The 22,090-nt window shown below is 44.5% G+C and overlaps 1 protein-coding gene and 1 long non-coding RNA gene across 4 annotated transcripts in view; one reads left to right on the top strand and one right to left on the bottom strand.

Moving 5' to 3' along the window:
* Positions 1-22,090, bottom strand: part of LOC126600272 (protein MAEA homolog) — a 54,544-nt gene that overhangs the window by 5,290 nt on the left and 27,164 nt on the right. The window lies entirely within an intron of this gene.
* LOC126600969 (uncharacterized) lies at positions 2,317-3,721 on the top strand. Of its 2 annotated transcripts, XR_007615663.1 has the most exons (4): positions 2,317-2,380; positions 2,600-2,653; positions 2,804-2,844; positions 3,105-3,721. It is a non-coding gene; the product is annotated as an uncharacterized LOC126600969 (long non-coding RNA). The 2 variants fall into 2 exon arrangements; XR_007615655.1 differs by having other exon boundaries at positions 2,600-2,844.

The raw sequence follows: 22,090 nt of genomic DNA, 5'->3' as shown, positions 1-22,090 counted from the left end.
TTTGTTCTTGTGAAAATTTGGCTTATAACCAGAGGCATTAAAGAACCCAGATTAAGAGCCATAAGGATTAGACTGTCGGTCATAGCTTGAATTCTGAGAATCATGACCACTATTCTTGGCAACCATTGTAGTTAAGAATGGAGTGGCAGCCACATTTTCAATCATTGCTTCCTCAGCAAGTAACTGAGAGCAAAGATCCTTCATTGAAATAACATGTTCTCTTCCACGAATTATAGACCTCAACGTATTATACTCAGAAGAAAGACCATTCAAAGTTAAGATCACAATATCATCATCCGCAAATGTGACTCCGGCAGCAGAAAGATAATCACAAGCCTCTTTAATTATTTGTAAATATTGAGAAATGGAATCAGTACCTTTCTTGATGTTTTGTAATGCAGATTTCATCTGAAAAATTGTTGTCCGAGTAACAATGGAAAATTGCTCCTTGAGACGAACCCATAAGTCACGAGCACTGGTACTTCCAATTGCACAAGAAACGGCGGATGGAGACAAAGTGGCAGTGATCAACTGCATGAGTGCCCTATCATGCACCTTCCAAATCTTGAAAGTATCAGTCTCAACACGAAGAGAAGAATCAGTTGAACCCCCAGATACAGTGGAATCAAACCGTGAGGGGCAAGGGTTGATGCCATCGACAAATCCCATTATGCCATGACCTTCCAAAAGTAATTCCATCTGGAAATTCCACACAAGATAGTTAGAATCATCCAATTTGACAGTAACTGATGAAGACACTGTCGATATAAGAGAGGAAATAGGAGATTGAAGGATCTGAAGTTGTGCAGCCGTCACCATAGCTTCAAATCAGAGAGAAAACCCAGATGCAAATTCGCAGAGGAATTAACATAAACACCTGGAGTGCACAAGAAGATGCGCAAGAAATCAAGAAATACAGAGAGATCAAGACCCCAAGAAACGTGAGAAAGAGAAGCAGATCACAGATAGAGAGCGGAAGCAGAGAAATCCAAGATCGAATAACCGTCAAGCACGAAGCATTGCGGCGAATGATACCATGTAAAGTATGAAGAACTTACTGTATCTTGCAGAAGAAGAAAGAAAGAGATAGAGAGAAGTAGAGATTTAGAGAGAGAAAGAATATACTGTTTTATTAACTCATTACTTAACAATAGTTTCACACACTAGTTATATATCAGATTTAGTAGCTTACTAACTAAGCCACATACTCAACTCACAATCTATTGACATTTGTCACTCTATCTAACCATTGAATCATAAGCTTATAACAAACCCATATTATTGTTAACAAATATAACCACCAAACCAATACATCTCCCTAAAATGTGTAGTTCAAAATGTATTATTTCCCAAGGAGATGGCACAGAAAATGAGTCTATTCATGAAAACCTAGTCCTGTATATCAAAGGATTCCATACCGGGAATATTGAAGGCTGCATGACTAACAGAGACAAAAATTAATCTGTGAGGAACTACCACCACAAAGAGATGGTGCAAGCAAATATGTGCTAGTTTGTGTTCAAAAAAACATCTTTCCTACATGGTAATAAGTTCAACTAAACATGGGTGCCATTTAGCACATTGTCCTATTCAGCTCATTCCCACAAGATTTGGGGAAAACAGAGAACATAGTCTCAAAATCATTTTCATTAACTTTTTACTTTAGTTCCCTTAAATATCAGTATGTCTATTCCAACAAAAACTGTGGCACAGTTAATTTCAGATAAGTAAAAACCTATAATGCTGCCAAAGATTCAAAGTACTCCGTAAAAGAATTTCCCAATCTAGAGAAAAATGGATCACCTTGTATGTAGCACATTCTGTAGTACTCTTATAAGCTACTGTTACAAACACCCGCAGCAATTCTTTCATCTGAGTAGTTCCCCATGGTGCTAGGTACTTTTGAGCATATGTGATCGCTCGCAAGTTATTTTCAGCTCGTACCAACTCTATAAACTCTTGAAGTCTCAGCTGAAACTCGAATTTACTCTGCCATCAATAAAGAATTCAGCACTAGATAATACAAAACAATCGAACTACAATTCAAATGGTATAACTGTCAACAGAAACCTTTGTCTAGTTATCTAATTTGAGGAAGGAAACAGTTTGCAGTACCAACTCAAACAAATGAATTTCAAGAACCATTTTATCAGAACACAAGCAGTTGTTAGAAATTTAGTAGAACCAACACTACAGGGAATCTTTCACAACAATATAGCAGCAAAATGAATTAGAATCTATGAAAGAAAAATGTCATTTTCTTTTTACTTCCATCTCCTATTCTGATTGTTGTTATGACGTATTTTCAGGCTCTCAAAGAACTTCCCTGAAATGTCCAAAAGTATCACCTTTAAGGATTTCATGCACGCATATGCTTTAGGTAAGCTTCTACATTTTAAAGCATTTTCATGTCCAAATCTGTCTGAATTATTTCTTCAATTGTACTTGGCATCCAATTTCATATTTTTTAATTAGTTATATCTCCATTTACCTATATACGTATTCATTTTGACTTTATATGACTTGCTGGATCTAGATATGATTAGTTGCAGCAATTGCATATCTTAAAGATCTATAAACTTATTCTCACTTGTTCAAGGTGGATTTTGCTGTTACTTCTCGAGCATGGGGAAGCATTAAGGGTTATTTCCTGGTAACACATTTATAAAGATTCCGTTGTAAATAGTGTTATGAACTTTATGATGCATGTTCAATGTTTTCCTTTTTAATTATGCATGTTTGGATTATTAAATTATTTTATAGATCCTATTTGCTGATTTTCTGAATCATGACGGGACTTCAGAATCAGTTGTGTTGAGTGATGACGACAAACATTTCTCAGAAGTACTCTCTCTCTCTCTCTCTCTCTCTCTCTCTCTCTCTCTGCGTTTTGATTCTCTATCTCACATCTTGATTTGGTTATAGGAGTACAAGAATTTTGTGTTCTCCTTATTCAGTGTGCACTCTTATGGAAATTGATTCTTTTTTTATGTTTTTATTGCTTTACATTCGTTCAGTTATTGGGGTGCACAACAAATTCATTTCTCTTATGCTACTTATTTCTGCAGTTATGAGCTCCCTTTAAAATTTGTACATATTATCAGGTATACGCGTGAACAGTGTTCTTGATTTTTCATGCCTGTCATTTATCTGGGCAGGTCATTGCTGACCGCAATTATGCTCCTGGTCAACAGGTTAGATGCTACTTAATTCAGATGGCTTGTCTCCTCTATTTAAAATTACACGTACCATTTGGAATTTCTTTTTTTGTTTTAAAACAACTGATCAAATTTTGTTTTTGTAGACGGCTCATTAACATTTTCACTCATACTATTGTTGGATTCTTGTTTCGGTTTGAAATTTTCATGACCTGCTAATTTTTATGTATATTTTTTTTTTTTTTAAGAATTAGCAAAACTTTTTATTCCTCAGTGGCCATTGTGTGTTAACAGAGAAGGGATAACAGCACATACATACAGGGTCTATGTTAGAGTAAAAAGCACAATATTGTTTGAGATATGGTGTGGAATTAATGTTAAGAAATTACTGGAAGTTTGGGGTTTCCTATTATTAGTATGAATGGATGGTACATGGAAACATCCTCTGGAGCGGTTCGTGACTATGGTTATGTTTCAGTAGTGGTTGTTTAAAGTTGTAATTCTGGACTTCAATTTGTATATTTGTATGGTATTGATAAGATGCGGAAAATTTTCAAATGCTACCCTGCTGCTGGACTTTGGGTTTGCACTTTCATACAACATCCACGACCAGTTCAGTCTTGGATTTCAGTTCACTATAGTCACAATGATTGCTTTGTTATGTTGGGAAAATGTTTCTGTTGCTTAATTCTCTATCTCACATCTTGATTTGGTTATAGGAATACAAGAATTTTATGTTCTCCTTATTCAATCTGCACTCTTATGGAAATTGAGTCTTTTTTTTATGTTTTTATTGCTTTATATTCATTCAGTTATTGGGGTGCACAACAAATTCATTTCTCATATGCTACTTATTTCTGCAGTTACGAGCTCCCTTTAAAATTTGTACACATTATCAGGTATACGTTTGAACAATGTCCTAGATTTTTCATGCTTGTCATTTATCTGGGCAGGTCATTGCTGACCGCAATTATGCTCCTCAATTAAGATGGCCTGTTTCCCCTATTTAAAATTACACGTACCCTTTGGAATATCATTTTTTGTTTTGAAACAGTTGATCAATTTTTGTTTTTGTAGACGGCTCATTAACATTATAACTCATACTCATACTCATTACTAGGTTGACTATTTTTAATGGAATGCACAATTCATCTTATGAAATTATATTTCATACAAGAGTAGTTGTTTGGCATTGTCAAGTCCTCAAAATTATATTAGGACTTCATTAAGTAATTTGCTAACACTAAGCACTTGGATAAACTCCCCCACATTTAAGGTATTTGTAAGAAGATCTCTAACCTTGTCATACCTTAAACAATTACTCACTACAAGAGATGACATCTTAAATGTCGTTCAATTGGCAAATTACTTTTAACCAACCCCTACAATTCTTTCATAATTGTAGTTTCTTGTAATGCTATCATTAAATCGATCACATTTTCTACTTTAAGAAGAAAATGAGAAAGATAGGTTCTTTGTCTATCTTCACTTCCAGAATTTGAAGCCTCATTAGCCTTATTTGTATAAGCACGTATTGGCACTTTGCCGTCAACCTTTGAACTTCGATACTTTCACTCTGAAATGATTAACCCTTGCTTGCAGGTAACTCGATCATCATGACTAACATGTAGGGTGAAATTATGACTTTCATAATTTACGGTAGTTGTCAAAGTAATACCTTCATTGATGTTAATTAGCTAATCCTTATAATTTGTCCAAAGACAAAACTTGACCAGCATGCGTGTTCATATAATTATGTATTTGAGAATCCAACATGCCTCTTGCGCATATTGGAAATGCATACCTGTTTGGGCCCAAAATAATAGTTTGGGCTGAGTGTAGAATCATTCTCGGCCTGGGAGGCCTTGCGACAAGAAGGCCATGGATCGTTCAGCTCGTGGGCTTCCAAACCTAGGCCAGTTAGGTCAAAACGCAATGACAAGTCGAGTCCTAGTACAATAGGGAGTCTCGGCAGGATTAACAACCCAGAGGCGGATACGGCTCGGTTAAGGACTAGGTTCACAATCCTAGTGAAAATAGGACTGGTCGAGTTGGTGTTGATCCGGAGAGGAAGTCCTAGTCCGAGTAGGGTTTTAATTCGGATTCAAGGAGATCCAGTGCTATAAATAGGGGAGGCTATGCATCATTAAGAGCCCCTGCAAATCAACACAAAATTGCCCTGCGCAAACTCTCAACAACTTGAGATTTTTTTCCTTTTTCTTTTTCGCTGACACATCTTCCGTTGGCATCAACAGCACTGTGGAAGCAACCGGTGATATCTTAAGTCGGCATAGATAGCTCTGTCACCGTAGAATTAGTCGGTCTCGCAGTATCTTCCGTTGGCATCAACAGCACTGCGGCGAGAACGGCTGATTACCTATCCAAGTCTCGGTTGAGAAGGGTTTCTAAATCCTTATTGGTCGAGGTCATCTCATCAGCCTTCTCGGTAAAGTGAGGTGTTACAGTTATTACATTCGGCACATTGAAAGCCGAATTTGATATTGAACTTCGTAAGAATAGTAACCTTATCTTCAGGTTTGAGAGCCCAAGAGGCCGAGAGGCGTTCCTTTCTCGGCCGCAATCGCAAGACGCAGAAGTCAGTAGCGCGACCCAACGCAACATCAACAAATTTACTCCTCGGCTGAGCTCAGCCGACGAGTTGGCACGCCCCGCATTCACCGAAGGACGTAGTTAGCTTATTAATTACTCGGCCTGCGCGCCACGTAGGCTTTGTAGTTTTTAGGGTCAACATTTTGGCACGCCCAGTGGGACCCAGTGCTAAACTACGAAGTTCATGCCAATTGAAACATGATCGGTAAAAAAAATAGCTATGGGAAAGTCAACAGCCGATTTGCCGATTCAGAACACAGGACAAAGTGTGCCACAGGCGCAGAATCCCCTTAGCGCCTTGACACCTGAGTCCACAAGCGCGACTCACCGAGAGAGGGAAGTTAATCTCGGCGGTCAACTCCGCAGTCTAGAAATCCCTAACAGGAACACCTGCGTTCTCAATGAAGGGATAGTGGAGGATTGCGACGAGGATGGCGGTGAAGGATCCGACCCACCAACAAGGTCGTTTCTTCGAAAGCGACTCGACGAGCAGTCTCGGTCAGTCGAGCAGACGTTTAGTCGAGGCATTGACAAGCTACATGACGTGATACTCAGTTCCAATGAGCAACAAACCAAATTGCTCGAAATGCTGGTTAGTAAAGTCAGTGACAGCAGGCCTTTCGATCTTCTCCAGCGCTTGCCACCAAGAAATAATCCGTTACCAATTGTACAGGCCGAGCCAATTCCTGCTCGGCTCAAACCAATTGACTTGGAAAAAAGAGGAGGGTCGAATAGTAGGTCAGACGGAATCGACCAGAGGGTCGAAGCAACACCTGTTAATATGACCGAAGTTCAGCGGATGATCGACTCGGCCATGAAGAAAGGGCCGAAGTTTCCTAAGTTTATCCATCCGTACCCGGCCTACGTGGAAACCTTCGGATACCCGAAAGGTTTCAAGATCCCAGATTTTAGCCTTTTTGCCGGTGAATCGTCCCTGTCTTCGTTGGAGCACGTGGCTCGTTTCACCGCACAATGCGGAGATGTTAATAGTGATTTCCATAAGTTACTGCTGTTCAACTTCTCATTGACCGGCTCGGCATTTGCTTGGTATATCAATCTCCCTCCTAATTCCGTCCAAAATTGGGAGGAGTTGGTCGAGAAATTCCACGAGCAGTTTTATCGGCCAGGGATGGAGGTGTCGGTTTCTTCATTAGCAAGGATGGCTCAGGCATCTGATGAGTCACCAATGGATTATCTTACCAGGTTCAAATCATCCAGGAATTGGTGCCGAGTGCTTTTACCCGAAGTCGAATTCGTCAGGCTTGCTTTGAACGGCCTCGACGTCGAATACAAAAAGAAATTCTTGGGGACAAACTTTCGGGATATGTACGAATTAGCCCAACATGTCGAACAGTATGATTATTTGCTCCGCGAGGAAAAGATTTCGAAAACTCCATCTCGGGGGACGATTTACAAGAATCCTACTGTCAATTATGCATCAACCGAGGATGAATGCGTTAGTGTGGATGCAGCTGAGATAGTAATAGATAAGCCATACGTTTGCAAGGCATTGACTCAAGTTGACTCTAGGGAAGTCAAAAGCCGTTCGGCCACTGAAGGAACATCGAAACCGTCAAAAGTGTATACTTTTGATATTACAAAGGCCGAAGTAATTTTTTATCAACTGTTATCAGCAAGGATCATCAAACTGCCTGGTCACAACATTCCCAAGGCCGAAGAGCTTAAAGGAAAGGTGTTTTGCAAATACCACAATTCAAGTAAACATACAACAAACAATTGTGTCGTGTTTCGAGACAACGTCCAAAGCTGGATTGATAATGGCAAACTGAAATTTCCAGAGAAAAAGATGAGTGTTGACGCTGATCCGTTCCCCATAGCAACCGTAAATATGGTTGATGCGTACCTACCTAAGGATAAAGGAAAAGGGAAGGCCGAAGTTGTTGCGACGCAAAGCTTTCGGACTCAGGATTCTCGGCCACGTTTCATGGCCGATTTCGTTCGAACGAACCGCCTACAGCTTTAACGGGACCCGCTATTGTTAAACCTATGATGGATTATAGCACCGATGAAGACAGTGGGACGGTGGTTTTGTGCAGTAAATGTAGAGCAAAGGTTGGCAGTGAGCCAGAGGAGAAACCCTCTTCGCTTATCACAGAACGACCTACGACTGCAACCCAGCAAAAAGGAGCCAGCGTAGGCCAACATCAAGGGGTTTTTTATAGGCTCGGTCCAAAAGTGAGGATGGAAGAAACACCCTCAGTCAGGCGGCGCCTCGATTTTGGCACTTCATTTTATGACGAGGACTACTATAAACGTAATTCTAGCAGTTCGGAATCATCGCGGAGTCAAAAAACCTTCAAACCTCCCGAGCCTAAAGATCAACGTTGGTACACATATCATTCTTCGAAAGGCGTCTACAACGCGTTGTCCAAATCCCAGAAACGCCGGCACCAAAGGATAGATTGCATGGCCCGTCGACGGGCGGTCCAAGAAACTTCAGTCCCTAAATAGCGGTCGAATGACACAATTGCTACTGATGATGAACGAACATCTCCAGCTATTATGACAGAGTTGGTTCAAGGGAGACGGTTGGTCGACCAAGATGTCGAAACCACGTTCGAAGAGGCTGATAAACGGATCACACTTCTTCTTCGCCCAGGGGAGATGAAGGCACACCTCGAGCATTTCAGGCAAGAGGCCGAAAGCAAATTAGCCCCGCCAGCTATACAAGAACCTTTTATTAAAATTCGACGGAATTTGCATCCACCATTCCTTGGGGAGGCTTTGGAATATATGCGAGAATTTCATAAGAAACATTCGGCCAACGATCTGTATGGTTTGCCGAAGGCATGCCAGGACACCATTGATCTAGTCCTGACTTGTCCTGATGCCGAGCGCATCATCCAGAAGACCTTTGACCCAGGATTGAAAGCAAGGTTCCAACACATACGAGAAGCCCGTGTCCTTGGATTTGAAGTCGACCCATACACTGATATCGATGCGGCCGACCTTCTTTTCTCAATGGAGGATCTTCAGTATTTATGATATCACTTCAAAGTATTTTCGGCGGTTTCTCTCTTCGACCTCACGACTGATGAAATAGCACGTGTTGCACGTTTGGATGCTTATCTCGACACCATATATGCCCGGCTACACTACTAGGAGCAGGTGCAGGTCTTGACCCCAAGCACACTGTCGATCTCAACCTCACATGAGGCAGTCACGCAGAACCAACAAGCTGCCGAAGCAGCACCGCAAGATCAAACCATTGAAGAAGGAACATAATAGTCTTTTTGTCCAAATTTGACAAAAACGGAGTCCGCAGTCGCCGACCAAACGAGAGATGAGGCTAGCGATGAGGGTCCTACCCCGATGGGCCCGTCAGTCCTGGATAACATGGAAATTACTCAACTGAATTTCCTCGATGGCGATATAGTCGCCGAGGAAGCCGGCCATGTGGATTTTGTATCTGTTGCTGAAGTTGAGTCAACAACGAAAGATGATAGTCTAAAGGCCGCTTTGGCCGAATTGTTTCCTCGTTCATCATCGGCCACACTTCACCATTTAAAGCCATTGTATGTGACGGCCCACATCGAGGGATATCTTGTTTCTAAAGTTTTTGTCGACTGTGGCGTTACCATCAATATCATGCCTCTGAACATCATGAAGGCCTTACGTCGCTCGAATGACGAACTTATTCCGTCAGGGATCACAATGAGTAGTTTCGTCGGCGACAAATCCCAAACCAAAGGTGTACTTCCGTTAACTGTGAATATTACCGGTCGCACTCACATGACCGCCTTTTTCGTGGTTGATTCCAAAACCCAGTATAATGCCCTGTTCGGTCGAGATTGGATTCATCAAACCAGCTGTATTCCTTCCTCATTGTATCAAGTGCTTGTTTTTTGGGACGGCAAATCGGTCACTGTTCACCCGGTCGATAACCAGCCCTTCGAAGCTAACATGATCCAAGCACGGTATTATGATGACCACGTCGGCTACATTACTTTGCAAGGCTTCAATGATGAAGGACGGCCGACTCGGATTTCTGTACAGAAAGCTATCGAGGTTGGCGCCGAGACTGTCCACCAGGATTCGACGAGACTCGGATTAGCCAACTTCCTCCCCGAAGCCGATGTTTGACACCAATCGGGAAACACGTAGGGCCGCGATTTCATCTACTATGGAACGACTACTGGCCCATTGGTATACTATATCTAAACACCCAAATTCGGGCGTTAACCTCGTCGAGTTCCTTGCCGAATGAGATAATGGTCCTATCTTATCTATTGATAAAATTCAAGCCGCCCCGGCCGAGCTCGAAGACCATCGGCCCCAAGTTAAGGATCCCCTGGAAGAGATTAATGTTGGGACAGCCGATGACCCACGGCCTTTGTTTATTAGTGCTTTGCTTCCCCAACAAATGAAAGACGAGCTTCGTGCCTTGCTTACGGAGTTCAAAGATTGTTTTGCTTGAAGCTACCATGAAATGCCCGGCTTAGATCGTACTCTTGTCGAGCATGAGTTACGTATTAAGCCCGGATGTAAACCTTTCCGTCAGCCACCACGTCGATTCTCGACCGAAGTGCAACTCAGCATCAAGGACGAACTGGTTCGGCTTTTGAAAGCCGAGTTCATTCGGACAGCTCGATATATTGAATGGTTGGCGAATATTGTTCCTGTTTTAAAGAAAAATGGTGCACTGTGCATCTGCATAGATTTTAGAAATCTGAATCTGGCAACTCCCAAAGATGAGTATACAATGCCGATTTCAGATCTGTTAATCAATGTCGCGGTGAATCATGTGATCTTATCCTTTATGGATGGACATGCCGGGTACAACCAAATATTCATTGCCGAGGCCGATGTGCACAAAACTGATTTCCGTTGCCCGGGGGCACTCGGCATTTACGAATGGGTTGTTATGCCATTCGGTCTCAAAAATGCCGGCGCCACATACCAACGGGCGATGAACACCATCTTCCACGATTTAATTGGAACCATCGTCGAAGTTTACATCGACGATGTTGTCATCAAATCTAAACACCGACATACACATCTGGACGACCTCCGACAGGCTTTTCTCCGCATGCGTCAGCACAACCTCAAGATGAATCCTGCCAAATGTGCCTTCGGCGTGTCGGCCGGAAATTTCCTTGGTTTCCTCGTGCATCACCGTGGGATTGAAGTCGATGCGAATAAGGCATGCGCAATCATCAATGCCCCACCCCCAACGACGAAGAAACAACTCCAGTCCTTACTCGGTCAGATCAATTTCCTCCGCCGATTTATTGCTAACTTGGCAGGTAAAATGAAAGCGTTCTCCACGCTTTTGAAACTCAAGGACTCGGATAAATTCATGTGGAACGACGAGCATCAGGCGGCGTTTACGCAAATCAAAGTTGCCCTCACGAAACCACATGTCCTGGTTCCTCCTCGGCGCGGTAGACCTCTTAAACTCTATATCTCGGCGGTCGAAGATTCCATCGGCTGCCTCCTCGCACAAGACAACGACGCCGGTCGAGAGCATGCTATTTTTTATCTCAGTCGCAATCTCAGTCACCCAGAGATCAATTATCCCACCGTCGAGAAGCTGTGCCTGGCCGTATTTTTCGCCGCATCCAAGCTTCGGCATTACATGCTCTCGTCGGTCACCCAAGTCATTGCTCAGACCGACGTGATCCGGTACATGCTTACCCGACCAATCGTAAAAGGCCGAATTGGGAAGTGGACGATGGCGTTGTCCGAATTTAGCTTGCAATACGTGCCTCAGAAAGCTGTCAAAGGCCAGGCGATGGCCGACTTCCTTGCTCAGCACCCTTCCCCCTACGGTTTTGGGGATGCCGATGTCGAAATCGGCATGGTTGCGACACGCGACAACCATTGGACGATGTACTTTGACGGCTCTAGTACGTCATACTCGGCGGGTGTAGGAATTGTCATTCAATCCCCAAACCACGATCGCTGGTATTTTTCGCTTACGTTGGATTTTGAATGCACCAACAATCAGGCCGAATATGAAGCCCTAATCATCGGTCTTGGAATCCTTCATGATCTGCGGACGACCCGCGCCCTCGTCCTCGGCGACTCCGAACTTGTGATTAACCAACTTAATGGTTCTTTTCGTTGCATGAGTTGTACCATGGCGCCTTACCACATGATCGTCAGCTATTTAGCTGAATCCTTCGACGGTATTACATTTAAACATATTTCCCGGAGTCATAATACCGACGCAGACGAATTGGCTCAAATTACCTCCGGCGCACAACTCTTGGGGGGCAAGCTAGGCCGAGAAATACCCGTGTTGCGACAGCTATACCCGGCCTTGGTTAACCAACAAGTCCTCCAGCGCGACAACGTGATACGTACAAGAGTCATGTCCTTACCTTCGTTGTTAGATCGAGACGACCTTGTGGACGTTTGTGCCGTCGAGGCAATACCAGATGATTGGAGAAAGCCCATTATGCAGTACCTTGACAATCCCAATGATAAACACGATCGCAAGACAAGAGTTCACGCCACGAACTATGTCATGTATCAGAATGACTTATACCGAAAAGGCGAAGATGGTTTGTTATTGTTATGCCTCGGCCCTCAAGAGAGTGCTCGGGCGATTACAGAAGTCCATGAAGGGGTATGCAGAGCTCATCAATCCAGACGGAAAATGCGATGGCTACTTCGACGGCACGGCTATTTTTGGCCAAGGATACTAAAGGATTGTATCGAGTTTGCACGAGGATGTGTACAATGCCAAATCCACGGGCCTATACAAAGGGTCCTGGCCGAATCATTGCATTCGGTCATAAAGCCATGGCCGTTTAGAGGATGGGCCATGGACGTAATCGGTAAAATCACGCCATCTTCTGGAGCTGCTAAGCACGCATGGATAATAGTCGCAACCGATTACTTTACTAAGTGGGTCGAAGCGAAATCATATGCCGAACTAACATCTAAAGAAGTTTGCGACTTCGTGGAGGAACACATTGTGACCAGATTTGGCGTACCAGAAACAATCATAACTGACAATGGAACAATCTTCACAGCCGAGAGGTTTAAAGAGTATACGGCAAATTTGAAAATTCAGCTCGAACAGTCTACACCGTATTATCCACAAGCGAATAGGCAGGCCGAGGCAAGTAATAAAGTGTTGATCGGCATCCTCGAAAAAATAATAAAAGAAAGGCCTGGCATGTGGCATTTGAAGTTGAATGAGGCATTATGGGCATATCGAACATCGCCCCGATCGGCGACTGCGACAACCCCGTACGCATTAACCTACGGACACGATGCAATGTTACCAGTCGAGTTAAGCATAAATTCGTTGCGATTAATCGAACAAAGTAGTTTGGTTAGCGCCGAATATAATCAGTCCATGAGACAGGAACTCGAAGATTTGGAAGAAGTGCGACTTGACGCTTATAACTTACTGGTGGCACAAAAACGGATTGCCGAGCGAGCCTATAATCAGAAGGTGCGACAGAAAACATTCAGCGAGGGTGAATTAGTGTGGCAAATGGTGTTGCCCGTAGGACTTAAGGATCCTAGGTTCAGCAAGTGGTCGCCGAATTGGAAAGGGCCGTTCGTTGTGCATAAAGTATACGGCAAAGGGGCGTATCATCTTAAAGACTGGACCGGTGTAGTCCACAGATTACCAATCAATGGAAAGTTTTTAAAGAAATACTATCCAGTCACATGGGAAATGAGGGAATAGAAAACCAGTCCATTAAGATTGATAAGCATTTACAAAATGAGTAGGTCGATCGGTTTACATTCAAATACATTTAGGGTGAAGAGGGTAGAAGAGTGCCGAGCAGGGCCTTCAGCTCCAACCACCGTACTTCGCCCATGATGACCTGGGCCTGCCGGTTCTTCTTCTCCAGCTTCAACTGCTCGACCCGTTTTGCATTCGCCGTATACTCAGTTAAGCAAGCCTTGCCGCCCGACTCGAAGTCCTTGGCAAGATCGGAAACAATGGCCGATCTTCGTTTTGACAATTCGGCCATTTGACAGTCGAGGTCGGCCAAGACCTCCCCTTTAGCCTTCAAAGCGTCAACCTTCAGACGGAGAGTATCTTGAACGGCCATGGCAGCCTGCAGGTCTTGTTCGGACCTCAGAGCATTCTCGGAAACATTGAAAGTTTCTCGAACCCGCTCCAAGGCAGTTAACGCCTGAACGACAGCCTCGCCGCTCAGCTGACCATCGGCTCCAAGGTCGTTTAGACATTCGCCCAGCAGATCAAGACCTTTGCGCTCAAGAACTTGCGACGCCGAAAGCGATATGACTTCTTGCAGCCGGGTCAGAGCAGTTAAATCAGCAGTTTCGGTTGCGGCGGCCGAAGGACCAGCCCCTCTAGTGGTGCTGGATAAAAGAGCTTTGAATTCGATCTCCCACGAAGCCTGCACACACAAATCAGGTTAAGCTCCAAGGAAGTCACGAAAAAGAGCAAGAAGGTTTCGTTTCTTTTAACCTACCGAGAGGAGACCTCGGCCATGTCTCCAAGATCGTTGCTCGAACCTAAAGAACTCAATGGCCGAGCCCAGTGTCTTAGATTGCTTCTCAGTTCACGCGGCCGATGGAGGTTATCTACGTTCGATGGCCACTGAGGCGGCCAAGAAATATAGATAACGCCCCTCGGCGCGTAGAATTTTCGATGAAAAGAGTGTATAGGCACCTGACATTTAGTATTTTCCTCGTTTAGAATTCTAAAGCAAAAAAGTAATCAAGGAAAGACGGTAGAGGGTACTTACGAAGGCCGAAGTAGCCTCTTGCGGAGGAATGTGGAGGTCTTGGTCTTGAGGATGAACGGGCATTTCCGCCGTTGCCTCTGGCTCATCGGCCGGTCGTTTGCCACGGTCGACTGTAGATGGGCCGACTGGGACGGCTGCTTCGGACGAAGAAGGGACGTCCTGGTCCTGAGGAGGAGCAGGGGGTTCGGCCACCGCTGTTGGTTCCTCGACCGGGCGTTTACCACGGTCAGCCGTGGAGGGGTCTGTTTGAACAGCCATCTCGGATATTGGAGGAGGTTGTCGGCGAGTATGAGGGCGAGTTGCCAGCGGAGCCTCGTCGCTCCCCTCGCTCTCTTCCAGAACGAAGACCGAGGGCTTTGAATTTACAGGGGAAGTTCCCTCGGTCGCAGATACCGCCTTGTCCAGGATTGGTGCAGCCTCGACAGATGAGGGTACAACTGGTGTACCGGCCCCAGGAACAGGCCGTGTTTGAACTGTCTCTGCGGCCGGAGTTGGCTGTTTCTCGACCAAGGGTTGGCCGACGGTGGGAGAAGGGGAAACACTAGGAGTCGTCGCCCCCGTAGTTTGACTGGAGATGACGTGGATCTCCCGTGTTCCTTTCTTTGCCAGCTGTTTGACTCGCTTGGCAGGCGGCGGAGGTTCGACAGCCGGCTCGGCCTCTTGGCGAGGCCGTTTGTTCAGCACGGCTCGACCAGCAGTCTTTGCCTTCTTAGCCACGACCGATGTTTTCTCGGCCATAGCCGCAGCAACTACCTTCACTTTTCTCAATGACCGATTACCTGAGAGAATAAAGGCAAATCAGCAAGGCAAATCAACGTGCAAAGTTGACGGCAAAGAAAAAAAAATGAACAGTTACCTTAAGCTTGGGGGGCCGAGGCCTTCTTAGGTCGTTCACCGAAGAGTTTGTTCAACACACCTTCGAACGGAGCACCAAAGAACTCCTGGGTATACTCTTCCCACCAATCACCGAAGGTGTCAGTACAAAGGGTTTCTGGGGTGACCGGCCGAAGGCGGAATTTTTGGCATCGCTCTTGGAACTCCCTCGCGGTGGTATTGCATTCCTTCTCTGAGGAACGGGGTTCACATCTGCGGCTTAGGATTGTTCGGGAAGAGAGAAGGGGGACCGGGCAGCCTTGGAGATAGCCAAGCTGTCGAGCAAGGAAGTTAGGATGGTACACTTCCCAACCCGCTCGTTTCCCATCACAGCCGAGAGGAAGGTCGCGGGTAAGCACGAATGACCCCTAGGACTGACGAAGGTTGGCATCTTCGTCCGCGCCCCACATGGATGTAGGTAGCCTGATGGAGGAAGGATACTCTCGACGACGACATATCAGGAATTCGTCGTTGGAAAGGTCATCAAGGGCGAAGAAGTACCTAAATACCTCTTCGGCTTGGTGAAGAGGTGTCGGTCGGGAGGCAAGCTGAGGTTCGAGTGCTTCCGTTGGCAAGAAATCGGTTATTGTCGGTCGAAGGGAGGCGAAGTAAACATGTAACCAGAGTTGGAAAACCCAGAGGGGACCATTCTGGTGTGGGTCGATCTTGTGAAGGGTCGTCTCGGCCAGGCAGCGGAAGAGATGGGCAAGAATGTTGGAGCTAAGTGACAGGACGTGACCACTAGCCAAGGCATCGGCTACCGGCATGTTCTCGACCAAACATTTGTTCGACTTGGTACAACAAATGTACTTGTTGTACCAATAAAAGAGGAAAGCTTCATGTTCTCCTTCTCGCATGTCCTCTTCTCCTTGGCTGGCGAAATGGAGATAGAGGGTGTTGTAATTGAAGAAGTTCTTGTGGAGCTTCTGAATGTCTTCTTTCGACGGGATTTGACCTTCATGGTTCAGCGTCTCAAATGCCCATCGATCGAAAAGCGTCTTCAGGTCAAGATTCGACGAGCACCCAGAGAGGGCCGCATCGATGGGGATCCAGCTGCCGAGGTGCCCAAAATAGCGGTGACATCAAGAATGGTGGGACCGATGGGACCAAGAGGAAGAACCATGGTGTTGGTGGCTGAACACCAGAAACACAGGGCGGCTAGGAGAAGCTCCTTGTCAAGAACGACGTCCATAGACGAGAGGAGGATAGCGTCGTAGATACCAAGGGTCTTCCATTGCTCACCGAAGAGCTTTTCCATTCGAACAACCCAGGCTGCCCAGGTTGTAGTGGTCGAAGGCCAAGAGCCTTGAGGCTTCGCCGCATTCCATCTCGACCATTCAAACCCTTGGAGTAAGGGCGACAGGCAATGCTCCTGGAGAAGTCCGGTAATGGCCGACGGTATTGCCGCTTTAAACAGAGGACCCAAGATTTGGTGAGAAGCACTCATGTCACTTTCAAACCGTATGGTTTTGATTGTGCTCCGATCAAGAATTTTCTGGCACTGATCACATTCCCTGGAAAGCTTAGAGATAAAGGAGGCCATTGTAAGAGGATAATGCGAAAAGGGGTTTTTCTGGGTTGGGGGAATTGAAGATGAAGACCTGGAAAAAGAGATGCGCTAGAGAGCAATGGCAGGAAAATCAGACAATTTGAACGCGTAAAGGTACAAATGAGAGGATTTCGGTATTTATAGGACGATGGAGGGAAGGAAAATCGTTCGAAATTTGAAATGAGGGGTAAAATCGACCGAAAATTCGCTAATCATTATGAACATTCAGAAAATCCAGTTGGGAAAACCAAGGGTTTCGTGTTTCGGGGGACACACGATTGCGTGTGACGGCGAAATTTATGGTGAAAGACGGTTTGGCGTCTGCACGATGCTGAACGGTTCGTAGATCGAGGCGGCGTGGTGGTGTTCAGCAACAAGACCATGATGGCATGGCGGTTCAGGTAGCCGCACGCCTTAGACGTCATTATTAGGGATTGGCCGTGTTAGAAGACGCAACGTGACGAGTTTGGTTAGCAGGATCAAGATCGTGTAATCGTGTTCAATAAATGCGCCTTGGAAATAGGGCACTAGGGTTCTGAGTATTAAATTCGCTTCTTCAAGGCCGAAACTCGGCCAAAGAATTCAGGCCGAGGACCTCAGAAGTGAGGGGGCAATGTTTGGGCCCAAAATAATAGTTTGGGCCGAGTGTAGAATCATTCTCGGCCCGGGAGGCCTTGCGACAAGAAGGCCATGGATCGTTCAGCTCGTGGGCTTCCAAACCTAGGCCGGTTAGGTCAAAACGCAATGACAAGTCGAGTCCTAGTACAATAGGGAGTCTCGGCAGGATTAACAACCCAGAGGCGGATACGGCTCGGTTAAGGACTAGGTTCACAATCCTAGTGAAAATAGGACTGGTCGAGTTGGTGTTGATCCGGAGAGGAAGTCCTAGTCCGAGTAGGGTTTTAATTCGGATTCAAGGAGATCCAGTGCTATAAATAGGGGAGGCTATGCATCATTAAGAGCCCCTGCAAATCAACACAAAATTGCCCTGCGCAAACTCTCAACAACTTGAGATTTTTTTCCTTTTTCTTTTTCGCTGACACATCTTCCGTTGGCATCAACAGCACTGTGGAAGCAACCGGTGATATCTTAAGTCGGCATAGATAGCTCTGTCACCGTAGAATTAGTCGGTCTCGCAGTATCTTCTGTTGGCATCAACAGCACTACGGCGAGAATGGCTGATTACCTATCCAAGTCTCGGTCGAGAAGGGTTTCTAAATCCTTATTGGTCGAGGTCATCTCATCAGCCTTCTCGGCAAAGTGAGGTGTTACAGTTATTACATTCGGCACATTGAAAGCCGAATTTGATATTGAACTTCGTAAGAATAGTAACCTTGTCTTCAGGTTCGAAAGCCCAAGAGGCCGAGACGCGTTCCTTTCTCGGCCGTAATCGCAAGACGCAGAAGTCAGTAGCGCGACCCAACGCAACATCAACAAATTTACTCCTCGGCCGAGCTCGGCCGACGAGTTGGCACGCCCCGCATTCACCGAAAGACGTAGTTAGCTTATTAATTACTCGGCCTGCGCGCCACGTAGGCTTTGTAGTTTTTAGGGTCAACAATACCGCAAAGATTTTTGTCTCATAATAACACAGCTCCTCATATCGTTACGTTGAATTGATCATGTGAGAATAACACAAAATTCATTTCACAATTGGCAATTTTCCACGACACTTGCAGATCACCATGAAATCACTCACAGATCAAATTCACTTTGATATATACAACTTGCCAACTGACCCACCATGGTTATAGATTACCAGTTTGGTGAATGGCGTCTCCAAGCAATTGATAACTTATTCAGACTAGCGGTTACACATATATCTACACCAATGGAAGAGAGACAACTTCTGAAACCTGCTCATTCATTTGGACCAAATGATCCATATGAAGTTTGCTCTTTCACAACGTGTCTGCATTTAGAATGCAAATTATGCATTGCTTGTGAGATATACCAATTCAAATCAACATTTTTATTCTATATTTTCATAAAGAAAACCTTCATGGATGCGTCTGATTAGAATCAAACAAACCATTACATTCCTTTTAATAGAAAAATCCAATGCCATTTGGTGTATTTCAAATGCCAAACTTCTCTATTTCGGTAAATCTCCTTTCTATAAAAGGAACTCTTTCATTAATTGGTATGGATCCAGTACACCACTTTGGTTTTCACTTGGCATGAACCGACACCTTTCTTCATTTAAAGTAGACACATGATAAAAATTGCAGCAAACACATTATAAAAATTGCAGCAATCACACTGAATATGATCTTTAAATGGACCACATAAAAATTGCAGCAACCACATGATAAAAATTGTTATCACTGTGTCTTTCTGGAAACAAGAATCTCCATCCTTTCTATATAGGAAGCAGTTTAATATAAACATGCATATAATGTAACAGCCATACACGAAATTTATATCATAGAATTTACATAATTGACAACAACACTGCCAATTAGGCGACATGCAAAATAATTTATCAGGCCTCAAACATTTAAACATTGCTAGTTAGGCGATATGCCCAGAATGCCAAAAGAAGTTAAATTCAAACTGACATTAATTTGAAAGCAGTTAGATTATAATTTCTAATAAATATATATAAGACAAATAACCTTCGGTTGCAATCATCATCATCATCATCAATAAATCCCAAAATTCTTGTGTTGTTTTGTGTACTATATATACAACTTTCAACACATAATCTATCCTTGATCTTGTAAACACAGAAAATTCCTGAAACGAAAGAGACAAGAACGACGTGCACAAACAAATATTCGTATTTGATGATTTTGGGTTACAATCTCTCTCAATTTTGATCCTCTAATTCGATCTCCGTAAGGTATTGATTTATGGATGTTTTGTTGATCCAAAGGCCGTTGGGCTTGATCTAAGGATGAACGTTCTTCAAGGGCCGTGGACTTGATCTTGAAGGTGGATTTGAGCGGATCTTCAAAGGGGCTTTTGGGCTTGATCTTTGAAGAACAGTGATGAACGGATCTCCAAGGGCTTTTGGGCTTGATCTTGAAGAACGGTTGGACGTGTGGATTTGTTGATGTTGTTGATCAAGGGGCCGTCGGGGCTTGATCTTAGAAGAACGATGAACGAAGAACGAAGAACACTTTCTTCAAAGGCCGTCGGGGCTTTGATCTTGAATTTGGTGGAAGTTCTTCAAGGGGCCGTCAGGGCTTGATCTTGAAAGTGGATGATTGTTGATCCAAGGGGCCGTCGGGGCTTGATCTTGGAAGAATGATGAACGAAGAACGAAGAACGAAGAACACTTTCTTCAAGGGCCGTCGGGGCTTGATCTTGAAGGTGGATGATTGTTGATCCAAGGGGCCATCGGGGCTTGATCTTGAATTGAATAGTGAACGAAGAACGAAGAATGAAGAACACTTTCTTCAAGGGCCGTCGGGGCTTGATCTTGAAAGAGCGATGAACGAAGAACGAAGAACACTTTCTTCAAGGGCCGTCGGGGCTTGATCTTGAATTGGTGGATGATTGTTGATCCAAAGGGCCGTTGGGGCTTGATCTTGGATGAACAATGAACGAAGAACGAAGAACACTTTCTTCAAGGGCCGTCGGGGCTTGATCTTGAATTGGTGGATGATTATTGATCCAAATGGCCGTTGGGGCTTGATCTTGGAATAACGATGAACGAAAAACGAAGAACGCTTTCTTGATTCTTCGGGAACCTGGATGCTTGAGAGCTTCGGAGTTTCAGAGCTTCAGAGCTTCAAGGTGTAATATGAATTGGTCCTCAAATGAATGAATTAGCCTTCTATTTATAGAAATTTCCAAGGCCTAATTTTGAATATAATATTCCAGATGAAATAAGTCGTTTCTGCCAGGTGTTGACATGTGTCCTGTTTGATGACTTTTCCAACTTATTTTGATTTTTTGTGTAGACACACGCTACGTGTAAAATTTATGTAATACATGAGTGTTGAAACTTTGATTTATCGGTCAACATTTATTTACCAAAATTTCGATGTCTACAAATGCCCCCACTTCAAGTTGCGTCGTGTACATGTGCTTGTCGCGTGTAGGAGATGCGTTTTGAAGTCCCTTACTGTAGACGTTGATCCAAGGGCCGTCGAGGCTTGATCTTGAATTCGGCTGGAGATTTCTTCAAGGGCCGTTGAGGCTTGATCTTGAATTGGGCTTGAGATTTCTTCAAGGGCCGTTGAGGCTTGTTCTTGAACTTTGTTTGAAATTTCTTCAAGGGCCGTCGAGGCTTGATCTTGAAGGTTGAAATTGGACCACAAGGAGGTTCATGTGGTAGATGATCTTTGGCTTTGGTAGTGGATGAATCGGCACGTATTTGTTTTTTGCGCTTTGTTAACTTTCCACAGCTTTGATCTTGAACTGGATTTGATTCAAGAGTGGTAGACATTTGATCTTGAACCGGACTTGTGATTTCCTCAAAGGCCGTCGAGGCTTGATTTTGAAGGTGGATTTGAACATATGGCAAGCAGGCACGAGGTGAAGGTGACGACTTGTTGCTTTGTTCAATCTTTCTAATTCACACCTGAGCAGTTTGGTCAGCGGTATGATCTTCAAGATTGATGGGCTTTTCTTCCAGTTGGTGACTTGATCTTTAAGGATTGGATTCAAGGGTGGTGAATTGGCAAGTGCAGCCTGCAACGCCTGGCGAGTCGACCCAAGAATTTGAGGGTCAAAACGAGTTCACCGTCCAGAGTGATTGCAACTCTGATGATATGAGATATTTTTTATTTTGGAGAAGTAGCGGATGAATCAGCACGTGCTTGGTTGCACTTGTCTCCACATGCTTCAAAGTATCATTTTCATTTCCTTTATCTGTTTCTCAGGCAGATGTGGCATCTTCTCGAGTTCCTCATCTCAGACTCCTTCTGCTGAGTTGATTGTGCATGCCGCATTTCCTTATTTGTTCTCCAGGCAGATGTGGCATCTTCTTGAGTTCCTCAGCTCGGACTCCTTCTGCTGAGTTGACTGTACGGGCCGCATGTTCCTTCTGCACGTTGTCTCCACATGCTGCAAGGTATCATTTTCACTTGCCTTATCTGTTCTTCAGGCAGATGTGGCAGCTTCTTTGGAAGTACAGCAGCAGTGGGAGACGAGTACTCGAGAACAGTGCTAGGTAGGCAATCAGGGAAGGGTTCCAAGCAGTCGGTTCCTTACCCAAGTTTGAGTGGAGGTTCCGGCAT

This window comes from Malus sylvestris, chromosome 1, assembly GCF_916048215.2.
Source record: "Malus sylvestris chromosome 1, drMalSylv7.2, whole genome shotgun sequence".
In the NCBI taxonomy this organism is placed as follows: Eukaryota; Viridiplantae; Streptophyta; class Magnoliopsida; order Rosales; family Rosaceae; genus Malus; species Malus sylvestris.
Note: the sequence above shows the minus strand (reverse complement) of the source record. Positions and strands in the feature narration are given on the sequence as shown.